Source organism: Choloepus didactylus, chromosome 1, assembly GCF_015220235.1.
Source record: "Choloepus didactylus isolate mChoDid1 chromosome 1, mChoDid1.pri, whole genome shotgun sequence".
In the NCBI taxonomy this organism is placed as follows: Eukaryota; Metazoa; Chordata; class Mammalia; order Pilosa; family Megalonychidae; genus Choloepus; species Choloepus didactylus.
Window position 1 is genome coordinate 53,243,916 of NC_051307.1, and position 22,654 is coordinate 53,266,569.

Sequence of the window (22,654 nt, forward strand, 5' to 3'; positions counted from 1 at the left end):
TTCAGGCTCCATTTGGCCTCAATGCACGTAACAGAAAAACAAGAAACATGATTTTATCCCTATAAACCATAACAAATATGGGAATTGATTCTCATAGTGATAGAGTCTGATGCACTGCAGCCACCAGACATCATCAGACAGTTTAAACTATGCTCCATGTAATTATAGAGTAATTAGAGTGTGTTTATTTATGAAACAGTAGAGGTTTAGCACACACCCATTTAGTTTACACAAATATAGCTGAAAACTCTGTAAAGATAATTGTGCCTGGGGAAGGAAGAGAGAGAAGGAAGGAAAGAGCAGAAATAAAGGAAAAGAAGAGGGAAGTGTGAGTGGAAAAAAACATCCCTTTATTTAACTTTCTACTCTACAACTTTTCAAATTATTTCTACACAACTTAAATGCTGAAAGGAAGCAAATGTTGAATTTCAGAAACAATTTTGGGATTCAAGAGTAATTTTGAGTGTATAAGATTTTATGACCTATTCCTTTCCTAAGATGTTATCCCAGTCTATTTTGAAATTGCTAATTAATTGACTTTTAGGTTACACATTACACTTTTTAAAGATTTAATCCCCCCGCCCCTTTTTAAAAAAACATATCTACATTATGAGGTAAGCATGACAGGTGTTGTAGTTTGCTAATGCTGCCAGAATGCAAAACACCAGAGATGGATTGGCTTTTATAAAAGGGGGTTTATTTGTTTACAAAGTTACATTCTGAAAGCCATAAAGTGTCCAAGGTAGCACATCAACAATCGGGTACCTTCACTGGAGGATGGCCAATGATGTCCAGAAAACCTCTGTTAGCTGGGAAGGCACATGGCTGGCATCTGCTCCAAGTTCTGGTTTCAAAATGGCTTTCTCCCAGGATGTTCCTCTCTAGGCTGCAGCTTCTCTTCAAAATGTCACTCTCAGTTGCTCTTGGGGCATTTGTCCTCTCTTAACTTCTCCAGAGCAGGAGTCTGCTTTCAATGGCCATCTTCAAACTGTCTCTCATCTGCAGCTCCTGTGCTTTCTTCAAGGTGTCCCTCTTGGCTGTAGCTCCTCTTCAAAATATCACTCTCAGCTGCACTGAGTTCCTTCTGTTTGTCAGCTCATTTATATGGCTCCAGTGATTTAATTTAGACCCACCCTGAATGGAAGGGGTAACACCTCAACGGAAATTATCCAATCAGAGTCATCACCCACAGTTGGGTGGGGCGCATTTCCATGTAAACAACCTAATCCAAATGTTAGAACTTAATCCCCACTAATATGTCTGCCCCACAAGATTGCATCAAAGAATATGGCTTTTTCTGGGGGACATAATACATTCAAACTGGCACAACGCATATTACTATCTTCTAAAATTCATCACTGTGAATCTCAAGTTCAGATGACTTATTCAAGATGATGATGACACAGCCAGCCTCTCCATATATTCCAAGACTCCAGTACTTGATCTCCATTCTTCTGCTCTTTTTACGATTTTTATAATATATATCTAGTAAAGTACACTTTCACATGTGTGTGCATGCATGCACATACATAGTCACAAACAGGTCACAGAACTATGAGTATCTCACTAAAAAACATTTAAAAGAAATAATGTCTGAGAAAAGTAAAATATAAAAAAGGAAAATAAAGTTTCTCATGGAATTTTGTAGTTCTTTTGTTTCCAAAAATCTGGAATTAGCATTTTCATTTATTTTGCAGATTTCCATGCCTTATGTAGATTTTTCAGGTCATATTCTATTTACTGATGGATTGGTGCTGAAAGCCAGAGTCTCTGTTTTTCATTTTTAGGCCTTTTTACAGTGTTTTATCTAGGTTTTCATAAGCCAACTAATGGACTTCTAAAAAATTTACAGTAGTATGTGATATATAATATGGAGCATTATAGATGACACTTAGAGTAACTTTGATTTTATAATCTTCCGAATTTAGTCTTTGTCACTGGGAGAGTATATCAGAGAAGTTAAACTTAGTGCCTACATAAAATGCAGCTATCTCTAATAGTTAGTATTACATTTTGACAAGTTTTTAATTCTCCAGATGTTCACATACACTAAACACATAATCAGACCAAGCAATGAATTATACATCCAGATCCTGATTAGTGTTCACATTTACACTTCAAATGGATTACACGACTTACCAGCTTATTGACAGAGAGAAACCAACTTGATTAAAACATTCCAGTAATGAGAAACACAGGTACTTCAAAAGAAAATGCATTTTATAATAAAAAGCATTTTAAGAAAATAATACAATTATGATATTTTAGGGTATGGACAATATTATGGAGAAAAACACAAAAACAAAATCAAAAGCAAAGGACAACAGCAATGCACTCTGAATAATTAGTCTATAGCTGAGCAGCACCCCATTCTCCTGGTACCAACTCTGTTTTAGTTTCCTAGGCTGCTGAAAGCAAATACCATTAACTGGGTTGGCTTAAACAATGGGATTTATTTGCTCACGGGTAGAGTCTGGAAAATATCCAAACCACTACATCATCAAGGTAGTGCTTTCTTCCTGAAGACCAGCCACCAGGCTTCATTGACTCCTCTGCCACATGGTAAGGCATATAGCATGTCGGATGGTCTCTCCCTTCTCTTCTGGGTTTCACTGATTTCAGCTTCTTGCTTCCAAGGCTTTGTGTGTCTGAACTCATTCCATTTATAAAGAACTCCAGTAATAGGATTAAAACCCATCCTGATTGACGTGGGCCACACCTTAACTAAAGTAACCTCATCAAATGGTCCTACTTACAATGTGTTCACACCCACAGAAATGGATCAGATTTAATAACATGCTTTTCTGGGATTCATCTAGCTCCAAACCACCATAGCAATGCACTCTGAAAAATAACAGTCCATAACTGAGCTTCTCTTTCCCCCAAGTAATGGATTATCCAAATTAAATTGACTTTTCTATTCCAGGCCATTTTGCGATTTAGTTGGTTTTTAGCATCTTACCAATAGAGTGTTTAATACTTTTTAAAATAAATGATAAATAAAATTTGGACCCATATCATAAAATTTTGTGGTCAAAAAATGGGTCAAAGATGGCCCCTGTGTACTGCCCTCTGTGGCTCCCATGTTGTGAAGTTCTTCAGATCAGGCTAGAACTCAACCCAAAGCTTGCCAACACTGAACTCAAATTCTTACACATCCAATTTCCCTTCTCATGCATCCTTGTCCAAGCACTGTTCAAATAAAATTGTTGTAGGTTACTTCCATCTCATGGTCCCTTCTATTCCATGACCAACCCCCAAATCCTTGAACTCACCATAACAAATATAATACAAACTAACAGAGTATCTATCTAGTTTCTATATGAAGTTAATGCTCCCCTCTAAAATATAAGACTTTTAAAATTTCTTCAACTTGTGCCTATAAATTTGGTAAAAAAATTTATCTATTTTCCCTTTAACAAACTTTAAGAAACCTTTATGTACTAGGAGTTGTACAAATAATTAGAAAGAAAACCAGGAGAAAAACAGACAAGGTCTGTATGCCATACACCTTATCTCTTAGCGTTGATTATGGAGCATTCCTGGGACTCCCACAAAAACATTAATATGGGAATTGGAAGCAAAGTTTGAAGCATGCTCTTTGTGTGATCTATTCTTGTCCTCAAATAATTCATAAAATCAAGATTTCAAACCTCCACTTCAAATAGGATGCCGATATTGGTCAATCTATGCTAAATTCAAGAAGACTAAGAAGAAAAAATGGGGATTCTGTTTAAAAAGAATTGCAACACCCTTTAAGCACATAGCCATGGACATTTACAAAACCTCTCTTCTGTTGTTATTAAAATATTGGAAATGTGGTTTATGTACAACACTTTTATTCTATTTTTTTATAGGTAAGTTGTAGGTTTACAGAAATATCAAGCAAAAAATACAGAGTTCCCAAACCATCTACAATAATTTTTTACCTAGGTGACTTAGGTTTTCCTTTCATTCATTAACTCATTTAGTTATTCATAAAATATTTATTATTCTGCATGATTTTTTCTTAAACCTACAACTTCTCTAATAAAAAAATGTAAATGTTTATTAGCTCCTAGTAAATGTCAAGCACTAGTCTAATATATTAAGCATAGAAGAATGACTAGGACAGATCCTGTCCCTGTGGACCTTAGAGTGTGTAGCAGATTTTTTTCTTCCAGAGTTGACCATAGAAATATTTTTAATCCAAACTGCTCTTGCGCAATCCTGACACACTCTATCAGAAGCTGGAGTCTACTTCTCTTCCACTTGAAACTGGGCAGGCCTTTATGACTCAATCAATGAATAAAATTTGGCAGGAGTTACATGCCATGTGAGGTCCAAGGCAAGGTTGTAAAAGGCAAAACTGCTGCCTCTCTGTACTTACTTTGGAATCTATTTAAGTTTTCTGGCTACTCTAACTCTGCCATGCTGAGCAGCGACCACATAGATACAGAGAGACTCCTGAGGAGCCCCAGCTCTTCCAGCTCCCAGAAGTTTGAGTTTTCCCAGCCCAAGTGCCACCAATATGAAGGAGTGAGTGAGCCTACAAATGATTCAAGCCCCAGTCACTCTCTGAGAGTAAGCGCATGAGAGACTCTGATAGAAAACTCTGTAACTAAGCCCAGTCAACCCAAATTCATGAGAAAAATAACTGATTCTTACTGTCCTAAGTCAGTGCTTTAGGGTGGTTTGTAAGCAGTAAATAAGCAGAACATGGGAAGGGACAGGAAATAAACAAGCATGCAAGTGAATATATAGTATGCCACAAAGGCAATGGAGAATAGGAGAGTAACGTAAGAACAACGGGAAGGACAAGGTAGTGTGAGTAGAATTTATTAGTTTATGCTCAGGGAAGTCATGGCTGATATGTGGATATTTAAACTGAGACATGGAGGCAGTGAATGAGCACACCATGCAGGTCTCCTGGGGAAAAACATTCCAGGCAGAGAGAAGAGCATTGCAAAGACTCTAGGGAGGGAGTGTGCAAGGCTTGTTTGAAAACAATAAGGAGACATGTTCTGACCGCAGCAGAACAATGAAAGGAGAAAAAGTAGGAAATTAGATTGAGTATAAATGGGCCAAGAGGATATAAAGATAAGATTGTTCTTATTCCCTGTAATTAGAAGACAGGATGAAAACAAACATGGAGCTAAAGGTAAGTCCTCACAGTACCAAGAATAACACTAGATTAAAGTCAAATTTTCACAATCTGTTTGATTAAACATGCATAGCCTCATTCACGTGGCTATATTCATATCTTTCCCTGTTTGCATACCTATGATTTTTTAAACGGCTTACAAAGCAATTTGCCCCTGGTTTTGGTCATAAACACTGGAAGGCAAATAAATCAAAAGACAACATTTAAAAAACATTTTGCAAATCATTTTACTAGGATGCTCCAAATTTTATTGTCTGTTCCAGAATAAAAAATTAACCCACCTTATAAGTTTACTTATAATTTGTGAGACTAATGTTATCTTGAAACATGGTCACAGAAAGGAAAGATATCTTTTATTCATAGCCCAGATAGTCTCAAAGTGTCTTATCCTTGGCAGAAAATACACTTTTCTCTGTTGGTAGAGTCATATTAACTCACATAACTTAATGGATTGTGTTAGTTGACAAGCAGCACTGACTGAATTTGGATTTCAATACAGCTGTCATGCGGCTGCTCAAAATAGGATGAGGTTTTGGAATTGAGAAACAATAGATAAACTAAAGTGTAGCTCTAACTTCCTTTTTGCTGCCACTACGCACACATTCATAGAAGAGCATACAAATGACATTTCACTGATCTGTGTCTGGAAGACACTAAAAAAAAAAAATTAGAAAGTTAAACACAATTAAAATAAAGTTAAAACCTGGTAAATATTCTGCTAGGATAATTAGAAAGTGACTGCTTCAATATAATTGCATTCTACAACCCAAGAAATCATATTTAAAACATTGTTTATTTGCTAAGGCTTATGGGCCTTTTTGCACTACTCTACCTTTTCTGTCTGCTTGTAGCCATTTCACTGCTTTTGCCATTGTTACTTTGTTTCACTACTTAACTTTTTTTTCCAGAAAATGGTAAGAATGTCACTGTGCATGCTGCTGTGGTTTAATTACAGGCACATCCGTCTCCAGATATGAAGACCAGGGAAGTTTCAAGGGACTTTTCTTTCTTTTCTTCCACTTAATGGAAAGCAGCATGCAGTAGAGGAAGAAGCATGGACTTTGGAAATGAAAATACAATATATTAAAATTTGTTGGATGCAGCAAAAACAGTGTTGAGGGAAATTTATAGGACTACATGCATACATTTAGAAGAGTAGAAATCTCAAATGAAAAATATAACCTATCACCTCAAGAACCTAGAAAAGAAAAGAAAAGCAAACAGAATGAGAAAATAAGAAAGAGCAGAAAACAATGAAAGTGAAAAAAGAAAAACGATAGAGAAAATGAATGAAACAAAAGAGTTGGTCCTTTGAAAAGATCAATGAATTTGACAGACCTTATTAAGACTGGCAAAGAAAAAGAAGAGAAGACAGAAATTGCAGTATCAGTAATGAAACAGGAGCTATCATCACAGACTGTGCAGACATCAAATGGATATAGTAAGTAAATACTACAAACAATTCCACATACATTCATGGACCAACTCCTTGAAAAGCACAAGCTACTGTAACTCACCCAATATGAAATAGATAATTTGAATAGCCATATCGCTAGTAAGTTAATTGAATCTGTAATTTATAAACTCCCAAAATAGTAATAATATTCAAGCCCAAATAATTATGGCCTGTGGATAATTCTACCAAATGTTTAAATTGGAATTAGCACCAATTAAACACAATCTCTTCCAGAAAACAGAAGAGGAGAGATATTTCCTAAGTCGTTTTATGAATTAAGTATTATGTTGATAATAAAACCAAAAACAGAATATGAAAAAGTAATAATACAGACTAATATTCATCATGAACACTGGCAAACAATCCTTAACAAAACATGAGCAAACAGAATTCAGCAATATTAAAAAGGAATTATACACCATTTTCAGGGATGTTTATTTTAGAGATACAAGGATGTCCCAATATTTGAAACTCAATATAATCCACCATATTAAGAGGCTAGTAAGTAAAAAATTACAGAAGAATTTCCACTAAATGCAGAAATAGCATTTGACAAAATTGAAAACCCACTCATGATAAAAACTATCAAAAAATAGGAATAGAGTGTAACTTCCTCAACTTGGTAAAGAAATCTGCAGTTAATATTAGGCGAAAGATTGAATGCTTTCCCCCTAAGATTGAGAACAAGACAAGGGTGTTCAGAATCACCACTCTTATTCAACATAGTGCTGGAAGTTCTAGGCAGGGCAATAATATAAAAAGAAGAATTGCATACAGATAGTAAAGGAAGAAATAAAACTGCCCCTATTTGCAAGTGATACAAATGTATACATACAAATCCTACAGAATTTAAGAAAAGCTTCTGTGACTAAGAAGTGAATTCAGCAAGGTTGCAGAATACAAGACAAACATACAAAACCAATTAAATTGCTATATCCTAGACAAAAAATATGAGGACATTGAAAATTTAAATACAAACCCCTTTACAATTGCTCAAAAATCTAATAATTTTGTGTAAGTATAAAAAATAACACTTATAGGATGTATATACTGGTAAGTCTCAATTACTGATAAAAGCAATTTTAAATAAGATCATGGATTGAAGAACTCAAAAGAGTAAAGATTAAAACAAAAAAAAAAGAATAAAGGTGTCAATTCTCCCCAAACTGATATACAAGTTTAGCACATTTCCTATCAACATCCCAGTAAGATTTTTTAAATATACAAGCCAGATTATTCTAATGTTTATATGGAAAGCTAAAGGAATTAGAATAGCTAAAACAATTTTTAAAAGGAAGAATAAAGTGGTAGGGATCAGTGTATCCAATTTTAAGATTTATTTTATAGGTAAGATTAATCAAGACTGTGTGGAACTGGCAGAAGGATAAACACATAGATCAAAGGAAGAGAATTAAATGACCAAGAAATAGGTTCACATATTACACTCAACTGATTTTTGAAAAATTAGCAAAAGCAATACAATGAAGCAAATATAGCCTTTTCAATACATGGTGCTGGAATTACAGGACACCCACTGGCAAAAAAAAAAAAGAGCTTGGACCTAAGTCTCACACATCATGGAAATTAATGTAAAACTTTAAAACTTAAAAAAAAAATCATAGAAGAAAATCTTTGGTACCTAGGGATATGAAATACTGTAGCATTTAGATTGACACCAAAAGCACAATCCATAAAAATAAAAATTGATAATTGGACTTCATTAAAATTTAAAACTGTGCTTCTGCATGAGAGGCTGTTAAAAGGATGAAAAGACAGCTACAGATTCTGAGAAAATATTTCAAATCATATATCCAACAAAGCAATCATATCCAGAGTAGATAAAAACTAAAATCTTGAAATTCAACAATAAAAAAAAATACTCCAATTACAAAATAGGCAAAATACCTGAAGAGACATTTCACTCAATAATATGGCTATAAACAACTGGAAAGATGTGCATCATTAACCATTAGGGAAATAAAAATTAAAGCCGCAATGAGATATTACTATATTCTCATGAGATGACTGTGGTGGTTTGAAACTGTATGTACCCCAGAAAAATATGTTCTTAACTCTGATCCATTCCTGTGGATGTGAACCCATTATAAATAGGACATTTTTGTGAGGTTACTTCAACTAAATAGTGGCCAGCCCAGTCAGGATGGGTCTTAATCCCTATTACTGGAGTCATTTATAAGTGGAATGAAATTGAGATATATATATATAGAGAGAGAGAAAGCCACAGAAGCAAGAAGCTGAAATTCAGTGGAACCAGGTAGAGAAGGGAAAGGTGAGGCGAGGTCACCATATGCATTGCCATGCGAGAGAGGAGCCAAGTACAGTGATCTTTGATTTGGCTCCTTGATCACTGGCAGCCAGCCCAAAAAACTAGTCTTTGGGGAAAAAAAACATTGTCTTAACGTCATCATGATTTGGACTTTCTTTTAGCCTCGAAACTGTGAATGAATCCATTCCCATTGTTAAACCCACCACCTTTCATGGCATTTGCTTAAGCCATCAATGAAACTAAAATAATGGCTAAAATAAAAACAGTGACACCATCAAATGCTGGTGAGGATGCAGAGAAAGTGGGCTACTCATATTTTGCAAGTAGTAGTGTAAAATGTTGCAACCATTCTGGAAAACTGCTTTGCAGTTTCTTTAAAATCTAAATATAAAACTACATACCACCTAGCAATTGTTCTCTTCCAAAGAAATGAAAACTTATAACCACCCCAAACCAGTAAAATAATATTTATAGCAGCTTTGTGTGTAATAGCTCAAAACTGAAAACAATCTAGATCTCTTTCAAACAGAAAATGGTTAAATATGCAGTGGAATGCTACTCAGCAACACAAATTAACAAACTATTGACACCTGCAATAACTTGAATGAATCTCCAGAGAATTATGCTGAGTGAAAAAAGCCGATCCCAAAAGGTGACACAATATATCATCCCATTATATAACATTTTGAAATGATAAAATTATAGAAATAAGACATATTAATGATTTTCAGGAATTAGGAGTGGAGGAGGCAAAAGGAATGTGAGAGGAGAGAAACAAATGTGGTTATAAAAGGGCACCATGAAGAATGCTTTTGGTGATAGAAAAGTTATGTACCTTGAATACATCAGTGTCAATATCCTGCTTGTGATTCCTAATGCAAGATGTTAGCAATAGGAAATGGGTAAAAGGTACACAGATTCTCTCTGTATCATTTATTACAACTGCATACAGATCTAAACTTACCTCCAAACAAAATATCATAAAAATAAAAACATAGAATATAATTTAATAAATTAAATTCAAAAATATGCTTTGTATTATCCGTGAACATCTAAGGGATAAAAAGCAATGACTGAGAATGGCAGACATGTTTTTTCAAAACATTTTATAAATTGATACAAATCAGGAGTGGTGAATAAAAATTTTGGAATTCTCAAAGTATAGAGACAAGAAAACAATTTGTATTTTGCATTACTTAGCTCTCCACTCTTTATAATTATGTTATTCAAATGATCCACATTCTTAAAAGAATAAAATATTTCATATTGCTGCTTTTATAGAAAAAGTTAATAAAATTAGAATCCTAAATATTTTTCTCTATCTTGCATGACAATTACAGTTAATTGTATGGAAAACAATAAAATTATTTCAAAAAAGATATAAAACTTCATTTAACCATGAGAAAATTGAACATCATTATTAGGAAACTCCCAATTGTGAAATCTATTCCAGAGAAGAAATTACTGCTATTAATGTGAAAATACAATAGAATTATGTCTTTATTGAACACTCATAAACTAAGAATCTAGAATAAAAGCATTGCCTCTTAATGCAGAGTTATGAGTCATTGACATGGCCGTCATCATTCTTTATCTACAACTTTAGATGACGCCTTTGAAATTTTGATCATTAACTGAAAGTATAAAAATTCAAGTATTATATTCCACAAATTGGGGGGCTCACTATTTCTATATAGAAAGAAAAGTCTTCATTTTTCATCTGAGACAAAATCTTTAAAAATTGATACAAATGTAGAAGGTAAAGGATATCCAAAATATGGAAAACATAATTTTATAAATTTTATTTTCCTTACATTATTTGTTTACACTTATTTCTTCATGCAGAACCAACATTTGTTTATTATTTTTTTTAATTTCAGGCACTGGACAACCCACCAAAAATATAAAAGTAAACACAGTTTCTTGATGAATTTTGAGTGGAACATTTGATAACATATAATTATATTGATAATTCTAAGGATGATCATAATAATTTGGGCAATTCTTATATAATTTTGAGCCCTGAGAAATAGTAAAGCACTGGAGATTGGATTGAGTGACAATTTTTTATTAAATATATATCAACATATTGGAATTTTAAGGTACCTTCAAAATTAATTGCTGAAATGTCTTCATTACATACTTGACAAAACTATTACCCAAATCTCTCAATCAGTGAGTTACAGAAACAGAGCTAAAACCTAGACATATAAATCCTAATCCAAATAAGAAATCTTTCTGTTTACATGTTTTCTCTCCTGCAAAATGTAATAATATTTGAGAAAGCACACCCTACTTGATGAACACTGTAGAATTATGTAGGTTTTGCCCAGCAATAGGTAACAGTTGTGTAATCTAAAGCTAATATTTATTCCTTACTTTAGTAAGTCTATGAAGCTTAAAGAATATGATTATGCAGCATCTACTGCAGTGCCTAACAGATAGTTGGTTCTCATCATTTGCTGAAGCTTCTCTGTACATTTTGCCTCATGAATATTTTATTGCACTCTTCACATCTTACTGTTCCCTCAATGGATTTAAATTCCTTGAAGTCAAGATGCATTTTATACAGGTTTGCATCCCTAGCACTTACACAGTCTTTGGCTTTTGACAGATCCTCAAAACATGTGTATTAGTAGAACTAACTGTGCTAAAAAGAGGCACAGAGAGGAATACAGACTACTAATTATTGAAAAGTGCCTTAAAAGTTTTGGATTCCTTTCCTTTAATGTGCTTGCTTATGGCCTGAAACACACACAATAAGTCAGAAGAAGGACCATTCTGGCATCTCATCTCTATGCAAATATCTCATAAAAGTTCTGATAAATTAGACAGTCAAAACTTCTCTAATTTTTACAGGACAAGGAAGGTAAAAGACAGGGGTAAAGTTGCAAAGAGTCATGATTACACTGATGAGTTGTCATGCATCTTTTTTTTGAAATCATGTATTATGCTATTTTAGTTTTCATCAGGATTATAATTATTACGTGATTATTGTTTTATTCTATAGCTAAAAACTAGCTTCTATCTGGTGCCTTGGTTAACCTAGAAAAAGAAACCACATTTCTTAGCTAGAGATGAAAACTTAAGGTTGTGCCTGTTCCAAGGTGGCATGAAGAGGGAAGGGAGTAGGGAGGAGAAAGATGTGAGAAAGCACACAAATGGGAAATGCATAAATATATGTCATCCATGAAGGAGCTATAATATTTTATCTGAAGATGTCAACATCAATGCCTGCAAATAAACCAGAGTCAATAAAAGGATGCTAGCGCACTCCTGAGAAAAGGCAGTTTTATTGCTCAAAAGCACTGAATATTTTCTAAGTGAATTGGGGCAGAGAGGGGGCAGGTCTATTCAGAAGTCACAGTAGTTGACACACTGTGAGAAAGATGAATAATCATAACTTTATTTGTGCTACGCTGATTGGAATCTTATTGTCTTGTAGCTAGGAAATGTATAGTAGAAGCAAAAGGTATCATCCTCTTAGGTACAAGGAATGTTTGAAAAGGAAGATTGTCATTAAGACATACTAGGAAATATATGAGCAAATTTACCCCTAAATTCATGTATTTTTCAATCTTTATTATCTATAGGTATCATCATTTGAAGAACAATAGCCTGCAACTCATTTTATCTTATTGTAGAGAAATCTAGCTATTAGTTAGATTTCTCTATGAGTCAAAGCAAAAATAAAATGTCCATTCTACCCAAGATACTAGTCTATTAAACCTTATATGTGTACTCAGAGATTTCTTGTTTTGGAAAATTATAACTAAAGCTTATAGTTGGTGGATATTTTTATGTCAATAGTTTGTAATTAAGTATTGTTTCTTAGGCCACTAAAATTAAAATAATGCATTCTGTGTTTCTTACACTGGGTTGTAGATCTCCAGGGATAAGATGTAGAAAGAAGGACTTGAAAACCATATAATATGAAGTCACAGGATTCTAAAGCATTGACTTTATGACTTTTACAGAAAATATTTTATCTATTCTGACAATTCCTGACTTTCAATTTTGGTGTTTCCTCTACTAAAATTTAATGTAATTATTGATATGGTTGTATTTAAAACTATCATTTTACTTTTTTTTTTTTTTAACTGTTTTTCCCTTGTTTGGTTCCCTTTCTCCTTTCATGCTGTGATGGTTAAGTTTATGTGTCAACTTGGCCAGCTGTTTGGTCAAGCAAGCACTGGCCTGCTTGTTACTGTGAGAACATTTTGTGGACTTGAATCATGAGTAAGTTGATTGCACCTATGGCTGATTACTTCTACAATCAACTGAGGAGATCCCCTTCAACAATGAGAAGATTCGCCAATCAGCTGAAGGCTTTAAAAGGAAAAGTGATTATTTCAGCAGTCGGAAGAAAGTATTTCCATCTCTTCTTTGGCCAGCCAGCTTCTCCAGCAGAATTCGCTTAAAACCTTCATCAGAGTTCCCACCTTGCCCTACGGAATTGGACTTGCCCATCCCCACAGCTGCATGAGAAAATTCTTACAAAAATCTCATAATATTTACAGATATTTCCTGTTGGTTCTATTTCCTGAGAGAACCCTAATATAACTGCCTCCTTTTGAATTATTACAACATTCTTTAGAATTCAATTTTAATTTATCAATTGGCTTTTTAGCAAAACCTTCCTGCATTTTTAGTGCTCATTTTAAGACAGCACTACATGTTATTAATGTTTAAAAAGTCTGCTTGCATATAATGTACCACTGGTGAACAGATAGGTCCATTTACCCACCTTCCTTGCTCTTTATGTTTTAGTTGCTGTATGTATTGCAGTATACGTAATGAGCCCTGGAAAAAAATGCTGTAATGTTTCCTGTAATCAATAGAGTGCATTTTAAAGAAATTACCATTTCCAAAGATCCAAGTATCCATCTTTTATCAATTGCCTACAGACTGAAGAAATTTCTTTAGCAATTCTTGTGGTGCTTGTCTGTGGCAATGAATTCTAAGGAATTCTCACTTGTTATTTTTCTTTTTTTTTTAAGCTCTAAAAATGTCTTGAGTTCACCTTCATTCTTGAGTAATGTTTTCTCTGGATACAGTGTTCTGTCCCCAGTTGTTTTTGGTGAGGTCAGTGATCATTTGCATTGTTGTTTAGCTATATATAATGCTGATATTTTATTTTTGCTCTTTAAGAATACTGCCCTTATTTTTTATTTTCATCAGTTTGATTCCATTATTCTTGAACATGGTTTTTTGTTATCCTACTTGGGTTTTCTGAATTACCTGCATTTGTAAATTTGTATACTTCACCATATTTTAAAACTTTACTGCCACCACCTGTTTACTTTTTTTTTTAACATCCAATTCTTTCTTTTGTCCTCATATGAAGGACTCTGGTTACATGGATAGTAGACTTTTTGATATTGTCACATAGGTCTTATGGCTCTGGTATTTTTTCAGTCTTCTTTTGTTTCCCTCTAGTTTCTAAATTGACTAATTTCTATTAACGTATTTCCATTCTGCTGTTAAGCACATTCAGTGAATTATTTTTCAGATATTTTATTTTTCAATTCTAGAATTTCCATTTGATTCTTATGGTTTCCATTTTTTTGCTGAGATGTTCTGTGTTTTCATTTACTACAAACTTATTTTTATCCATGATTGTTTTCTTTTAAATTTAACATTTGGTTCATATCAGGATAGGCTTATGTTCATTGTCCTTTTCTTTGAGAGTATGTCACATTTTCCTCTTTCTTCATGTGTCAAATAATTTTGGGTCATGGACATTCTAAGTGTTACATTATGGAGATCCTGGATTTTGTCATGCTTTTACGGAAGGGATTGTTTTATGTGACACTTTAATTTAAATCAAACTACAATTCCTTCTCTTGGGCACAAGCTCAAATCTCACTGTAGTCCTCTTAGTTCTATTGAACTGCTCAGAGTCTGCCCCACCATGTATAGTTCAGGGATCAGGAAAAAATTTTGTCAGAGTTTATACACAGAATTGGGACTTTGTCTTTACTATTTCATCTAACATTCCTCCCTCACTTTCCAGTGGTTGTCATTGCCTCGAACTAAAACATTTGAATTTTCAAGACAGAATCTCTAAAGTTTCCTACTGGAGTTGCAATTATTGCCTCAGATTGAACAAAAAAGACATGTTCTTAATTTTAATGTATATACCTTTGGATGTGACACCATTTGTAAATAGGATCTATTGAAGATGTTATTTTTAGTTAAAGTGTGGCCAACAGAAGCAGGGTGTGTCTCTTTCCATATTACTGGAGGCCTTATGAAGAGAAGAAACTGGAAGCCAGAAGTCACAGAAGGCCACTCAGCCAGAAGCAGGAAGCCAACAGAAATTGAAAGAACAGACATCAGAAGAGAATGATTGCCGTGTGACGTGAGGCAGAGATGCAAGCCAAGGAACCCCAAGGATCTTTGCAAACCAGACCAGAATACCACAGACTTTGGGGAGAAAGTATGGCTTTGCTGACACCTTAATTTTGGGCTTCTATCCTCCTAAACCATGAGCCAATATATTCATGAGATGTATTTGCATGGAACAGACTGAGGCGTCTCCTTAGGGTAGGTGCTATTTAAAAATAAAATAAGATAAAAAGTAAATAAATGAAAGATAAAGTAAAATCACTGAATGCATTCCCTATTCCAAATATTTACTCCTCTTGAGAAACTATCAGCATTTGGTTGCTCTCCACTGTTTTTGACAAAAATATCAATGTGTTTATATACTTGTTACTGGGAGAGGTTTGGTCAGATAAGAGCTCTGGTGGTGGAACCTTAAGACAAATTATTTTAATATTAAAATAATCCTTATAGAATACAATGCACCTAGATTATGTAAATCTCATAATCTTACAGAAACTTATTTTCCAGGTTTTCAGGAATATAAATTCACTATCTATTTATGGAGAAAAACATGTAAGCTCTTGGAAAAGACTAAAGGTTTTTGAGAAGGAAATCTTCCAGTTTCATACTTACAATGAGAGGATTTGCCATCCCATATTTCTTAGTAATACCTCTTTAGGTTCCTCTGCATTTAGCAGCATGGTTATAAATTCTTTCTAACATGAGTATTCTTCCTGCAGAGATCACCTACTTTTATCAAATAATGTGGCCATAACATCGGAAAAAGCTGGTGATTTCATTTTTATGTTTCATAAATAGACAATTTATATTCAAAAGTGTTAGAGAGGCTATTAATTTCCTGAAGGCATCTCTTTGTCAACTTATTTTTTTCTGGTGGTTTAAAATAAGTCTTATCTTTGAAATTTTGAATGAGATTCTCAGTCAGGGAAGGCCTTTAGAGTGAAGAGATGAAAGATAGAGTGAAGCTTTCATTTCTTTGAGTTACTTATTTGGAGAGAAGAAAGTGCAGACAGCTTTTAATCAATCATGTGATTGTATGTGTTATCACTCAGAATAAGTCACAGTTTCTATATCCCTTTGAGAAGAGAATGTTGGAGCTTGGGTTATCAAAGCAAACAGAATCATATACAATATGTTTTTGTAACCTCCTGCTGAGGTTTTTTGCCTATGAAGTATTTCTGACCTGCAGGTTGCACCTGCTATGCCAATCATTTACCCTTTGTTCTGTAAGTTCTATTGGAAAGGAATTTTTTTGTTCCTTTATGTATTTATTTGGATGGTTTCATTCCCTAAGGACTATGATTAACTCAGACAAAAACACTGTGTCACTGAGTAAAATTGAAATTAAAAATCTAGACAATGTTTTGATAATTCATTTATTCAACATCATTTATAGACAACATGCCACGGGCCAGACACCACATGTATGCTGGGAATATACTGACAAATAAGAATTCTCCCTATTTTGAGGGACTCATATAAATCATGTGGTACTCCATGGATTCTATCAGTTATTCTATTATTTTATCATTAACCTTAATTTAGCCATCTATAATTTTCTCTTTACTAAGAAACAAGTTCGTTGTGAATATATTTGTCTGTTGGAATTTCCTGTGCAAGACTATTAAATGCTTTGACAGTAATTATCAGAAAAATATCACTAAACAATTAAAAGTTTTCATAGTTCTTAAACAGAAAACAAGTCGGCTTTAAATAAGTAGAAATACAAAATAAAATTATCTGTTACCATTTCCTTCATTTGAGCAAATTTTTTTTCTCTGAAAGGAAAAAAAAAAAAGGATAATTTAGAATGAATATCATTTAAAATGCATTTCTAAAAGTCAAAGCCTTCATTCTACTTTCCTAAAATTGTACAGTAAGAGTAATTCTTCATTTATCTGGTAGTCTTTGCTAGAAATGAGTCTTACAGATAACCCGATGCTTATTTCTTTACATGACCAAGACATCTATTTAACTATTATTGACAAATAGAGATTGACAGGCTTTTAAACATTTTATTGTTAATTCATGCCCTTGATTATGAGTATTCATTATATTACTGTTCTGCCAACTGTCTAATTCTTCATTGTCAGTGTGTCTCATGTCAGTTCTCCTTTTAGTAACTGTTAAGGCTTATAGCAGTCAGGTTTTCTATCTCTCTTCTTTGGGTGAATAAAAAGAATTATATTATTAATTGTATTTTGTTTCTGTCAAACAAAAGTAACTGTGGATAGTTAAAAACTACCACAACAACAAGATCACTAGTTTCTATCCAAGGAAGGACAGTACATGATTTAAAGTTAGAGAAAGAAAGAGAACAGTCTTTTATTATAGCTATTTATGAGACTTAGAGGCTTTTTTTCATAGCTTGATTTGATTATAAATTTAATAACAGATTATTCTTTAATATTGAGATAATACATTCATAGAAAGAAATAAACTTTTTAAAATAACGTTTCATTATCAGGTTGGGTGAATGTTTTGGAATATTTGCTTGCAGTATAACAAATGGTGTATCAATAATTTGGTATCTTAATATTTTCACTTAGCAAACTACCTTATGATCTTTAGTTTCTTTTTCTTTTTTTATAGCTTTAAGGAGGTATAATTAACATACAATAAACAGCAAATATTTAAAGTGTATACTTTGAAAAGTTGTGATACTTAATACAACTGTAAACGGATCAGCACACTCAACATAATGACTTATCTGTCATCACCAAAACTTTCCTCATGCGCCTTTGTAAACTTTCCTTGGTCCCCTCTCCATGCGACATGTGCACATCCATCACCAAATTACCAGTGGTGTGCTTTCTGTGATGAAAATTACTTTGCCTTTCATGCAATATGAACTGTTTTGTTGACTTCAAAATTTTTGACATTATTTTAGGTATATTGTGATATTACACTGGAGTTTTAGTTTGGATTTCCTTTAATATCTAATAATGTTGGACATCTTTCCATGTATTTATTTGCCATCCATTTATCTTCTTTGGAGAAGTGTTTGTGCAAATCTTCTGTGCATTTTTATTAGATTCATTGTTTTTTTATTATTGTATTTTGAGAATATCCTCTCCTATATTGTGTATTGTCTTTTAATTCTCTTTAACATGTGTTTTGAAGACCAAAAGTTCTTAATTTTGATGAAGTTCAATTTATCAATTTATTCGTATGTATTTTGCCTAGCTCAAAATCACAAAAATTTTCTATTATGCTTTAGGTTAAGTATGTGTAGTACTATGCTTCATATTTAGGTTCATGATTGCTTTTGAGTTAATTTCTGCATTTGGCATGAGATTAGGATTAAAATTCATTTTTTTGGCAAATAGATAACCAATTGTTCCAATAACATTTGTTTAAAAGACTATTCTTTAGAATATATCAGTGAAGCCATCTGAGCCTGAAGTTTTATTTTTAGGAAGGTTTCTAAGTACAAATTTATTTTCTAATAGATAGAAGGATTTTCAGGTTATTTTAAAAGTGATCTTTGATAAATATGTATCTCAAGGAATTTGTCTATTTCCTCTAAGTTGTCTAAAAATTTATTGGCATTATTTTTCATAATATTATTTAATCCTTTTATTATCCACAGATATGTAATTATGTCATCTCTCTCATTCCATATATTGGCTATTGTGTTTCTTTTTTTCCTTATTAGGGTAGAGGTTTTTTAATTTTTATTTTAATGATCTTAACAAAAGAAGAGGGTTTCAATTGCTTTGAATTTCAATATTTCTTTTTTCTGTTTTCTATCTTAATTATTTTTGTTTTTATCTTTATTATTTCCCTCTTTGTGCATTTTTGGCATTTAATTTGATCTTATTTTTCTAGTCCTTAAAGGGAGATGGTGAAGTCATTGATTTGATACCTTTCTTCTTTTCTAATATAATTATTTATTACTTTAAATCTCCCTCTAAGCTGTATCTGACAAAGTTGACATACTATGTTTTTGTTTTCCACAGTTTGGAATACTAAATTTCTCTTTGGACTTCTGTGATGCTAGATTATTTAGAAGTCTGCTATTTCGTTTAGACAGCAGCAGTACGACATTTACGAGAGGATGATTCCAACTCAACCAGACAGCCTGACAGGCTTACGGAGTTCATATGCTAGTCAGCACAGCCAGCTTGGGCAAGACCTCGGTTCAGCTGTGTCGCCTGACTTGCACATCACTCCCATATATGAGGGAAGAACCTATTACAGTCCAGTGTACTGCAGTCGCAACTATGGAATCATAGAGCTCCAGGGATCACAGGTGGCCTTGTATTATTGCACAGGTTCAGTAGGTGTTGGAAATCTGCAAAGGACCTCCAGCCAACGAAGTACCCTTACATACCAAAGAAATAATTATGCCCTGAATACAACAGCTACCTCCCAGAACCCTATGGGGCACAATACTGAGTACAAGAGTGCAATTGTAACAGGCTTCATGCAGTGCCTGCAGATGATGGCACCACAAGATCACCTTCAATAGACAGCATTCAGAAAGACCCCAAGGAGTTTGCGTGGTGTGATCCTGAGCTGCCTGAAGTCATCCACATGCTGCAGCACCAGCTTCCCTTGGTCCAGGCAAATGCAGCGGCCTACCTGCAGCATCTGTGCTTTGGTGACAACAAAATGAAGATGGAGGTGTGTAGGTTAGAGGGAATCAAGCATCTGGGTGGCCTTTTGGACCACAGAGTTTTAGAAGTTCAGAAGAATGCTTGTGGTGCTCTCTGAAACCTGGTTTTTGGCAAGTCTACAGATGATAATAAAATAGCAATGAAGAATGTTGGTGGGATACCTGCCTTGTTGTGGCTGTTGAGAAAATCTTTTGATGCAGAAGTAAGGGAACTTGTTACAAGAGTTCTTTGGAATTTATCCACATGTGATGCCATAAAGATGACAATCATTTGAGATGCTCTCTCAACCTTAGCAAACACAGTGATAGTTCCACATTCTGGATGGAATAACTCTTCTTTTGATGATCATCATAAAATTAAATTTCAGACTTCACTAGTTCTGCATAACACGACAGGTTGCTTGAGGAACCTCAGCTCCACCAGGGAGAAGGCGCAGAAGCAAATGCGGTCCTGTGAGGGGCTGGTGGACTCGCTGCTGTACGTGATCCACACATGCGTGAACACAACTGATTATGACAGCAAGATGGTGGACAGCTGTGTGTGCACCCTGAGGAACCTGTCCTATCAGCTGGAACTGAAGGTTCCCCAGGCCTGGCTACTGGGACTAAACGAATTGGATGACTTAGTAGGGAAAGAGTCTCCCAGCAAAGATTCTGAGCCAAGCTGCTGGGGGAAAAAGAAGAAAAAGAAAAAGAGGAAACCACAAGAGGATCAATGGGATGGAGTTGGTCCTATTCCAGGACTGTTGAAGTTCCCCAAAGGGGTTGAGATGCTATGGCATCCATCAGTGGTAAAACCATATCTGACTCTTCTAGCAGAAAGTTCCAACCCAGCCACCTTAGAAGGCTCTGCCGGATCTCTCCAGAACCTCTCTGCTGGTAATTGGAAGTCTGCAGCATACATCTGGGCAGCCGTCAGAAAAGAAAAAGGGCTCCCCATCCTAGTAGAACTTCTGAGAATGGATAACGATAGAGTCGTTTCTTTGGTGGCAACTGCCTTGAGGAATATGGCACTAGATGTTCGCAACAAGGAGCTCATACGCAAATACACCATGCAAGACCTGGTCAATTGGCTGCCGGGTGGTGATGGCCCCAGCATACTGTCCGTTGAGACCATGGCAGCTATCTGCTGCACTCTGCATGAGGTCACCAGAAAAAACATGGAGAATGTCAAGGCCCTGACCAACTCAGGAGGGACTGAAAAGGCGGCGAACATAACCAAATGCAGAGGAGACAGATCATCTCTGAAAGTGGTGAACGCAGCAGCCCAGGTCTTGAATACATTATGGCAATATCGGGATAAAAGGGATGGATGGAATCAGAACCATTTTATTACACCTGTGTCGACATTAGAGAGGGGCCGATTCAAATCACATCCTTCCTTGTCTACCACCCACCAACAGATGTCACCCATCATTCAGTCAGTCGGCAGCACCTCTTCCTCACCAGCACTGTTAGGAATCAGAGAACCTTGCTCTGAATACAATAGGACCCAGCCATCTATGCGGTATTACAATAGCCAAGGAAATGCCACACATAACGGCTTGTACCCTGGCTCCAGCAAACCTTCACCAATTTACATCAGTTCCTATTCCTCACCAGCAACAGAAAAAAATAGACAGCTACAGCATCAACAGCTGTATTATAGTCAAGATGACTCCAACAGAAAGAATGTTGATGCATACAGATTGTATTTGCAGACTCCTTGTAGCTATGAAGATCCTTATTTTGATGACTGACTTCACTTTCCAGCTTCTACTGATTACTCAACACAGTATGGACTGAAATCAACCACAAATTACGTAGGCTTTCACTCCACTAAACAGCCTTTTTATCGAGCAGAACAGTACCCAGGGTCCCCAGACTCCTGGGTGTAGCCTCAAGATGCTCAGCCGGGGAACTCTTTCTTTCCAACCTTGTTTGAATTGAGGTGAAAAGTCTGTCTTGCTGATCTGATAGTGAAATGTGAAAGTGAAATGGAAGGAATGAGTGAAGAGCTTATTCTTTTTTTTCATTTTTGAGGGATTATCAGGGAAGTGAGGAAACTTTGGAAGAGAGGAGTTTCTAAGCTCCATTTAAGTGTTATATCTAATTACTGGTAGATTCTGTAGTCTGGTGAAGGTGTGGGCGATGTGATGAGAGGTTTGGGAAATGGGTGAAAATGAGATGGGAGTGTGTAGGTCAAATCAAATTAAAGACGATTTTTTTTAATGTGAATGAAGTTATGTTCTGATAGTTTGTACAGAAGAAAATAAAAAGGATGCCCTTCATGTTTTATTGCTATTACTAAATGTTAAGATTATATGCTATTACGTTTTGTAAATTTCTTTTCTTGATGTAAATATGGAAATGCCACATTGGTTAAGTGCCATCATTTGTATGCAGTGTGTCATTCGAAAAGAGATTTGAAGAAACTGATAGCTTAGAAAACAAATGGAAAAACCAAGGAGCTGTTAGCAATTAAAACCAAACTACAACATCCTTTGTTTTAAAACGAATAGTGTACCTTTGAAGCACAAAGTCCTGTCTGGTGTAGCAATGCCACACCCATTCACTGCCTCTTTCATAAAACACTTCACCGACATTTTCTATGCACGTGGAAGAAAAATAAATGTGGATATTTCATCCTTGGGAAAAAAAAATATCAATAGGTAGTGTTGATTGAGAGTATTTTCTAATCTAAATCCTTATTGATTTTCTGCCTACTATTCTCTCAATTATTGTGAAAGGGGTACTGAAATCTTGAACTATAATTTTAGATTTGTCTATTTCTTCTGGTAGTTCTATCAGTTTCTG

The 22,654-nt window shown here is 34.8% G+C and overlaps 1 pseudogene; it reads left to right on the top strand.

The window, feature by feature from the left end:
* LOC119509564 overlaps positions 1-21,735 on the top strand; it is a 57,480-nt pseudogene extending 35,745 nt beyond the window's left edge.
* Positions 21,736-22,654: the final 919 nt, after the last annotated feature.